Consider the following 546-nt stretch of genomic DNA (forward strand, 5'->3'; position numbering starts at 1 on the left):
TGTGAGACCCATTATTGAGAACCAAAGCTCTGAAATCATAAGATTTATAGAATGGTTACAGCATTTGGCAATCGCTGCTTTTGGCATCATCATTGTCCCAAAACTGTCAATTCTGACCAGATTTCAGAGTCTACAAATGACTTTTTTAAAAATGTGAGCTGGACAGTGAATGTCTAAGGGCTATTTAAGCATCATGTCCATTTTACCTCATTATTGTGCAATCACATATAAAAAAACCGGTGTGATCCAGTGAAGGCAAGACGACAACAACAACAGATGGAAAGATGAAAACAAAGGCAGTACAAGAATGAGAAACATCAGAGAAAGAGAACTGAGAGCACAAAGTACCAAATACAAATAGAATCTTTGGGGGCGGGGGGAAGCAACAGGAAATAGATGAATTCATAGATATTAAAGATGTCAGTGTCCATGAGATCAGACTTTCACTGTCTGATATTGTAACTTCTTACAATTTCCATTATTACTAAGAATCAAACGATGAGAAAACAGGATTAAGCCATTCAACTATTTGAACCTGCTCCACCA

Source organism: Chiloscyllium punctatum, chromosome 33 (genome assembly GCF_047496795.1).
Source record: "Chiloscyllium punctatum isolate Juve2018m chromosome 33, sChiPun1.3, whole genome shotgun sequence".
Lineage (NCBI taxonomy): Eukaryota > Metazoa > Chordata > Chondrichthyes > Orectolobiformes > Hemiscylliidae > Chiloscyllium > Chiloscyllium punctatum.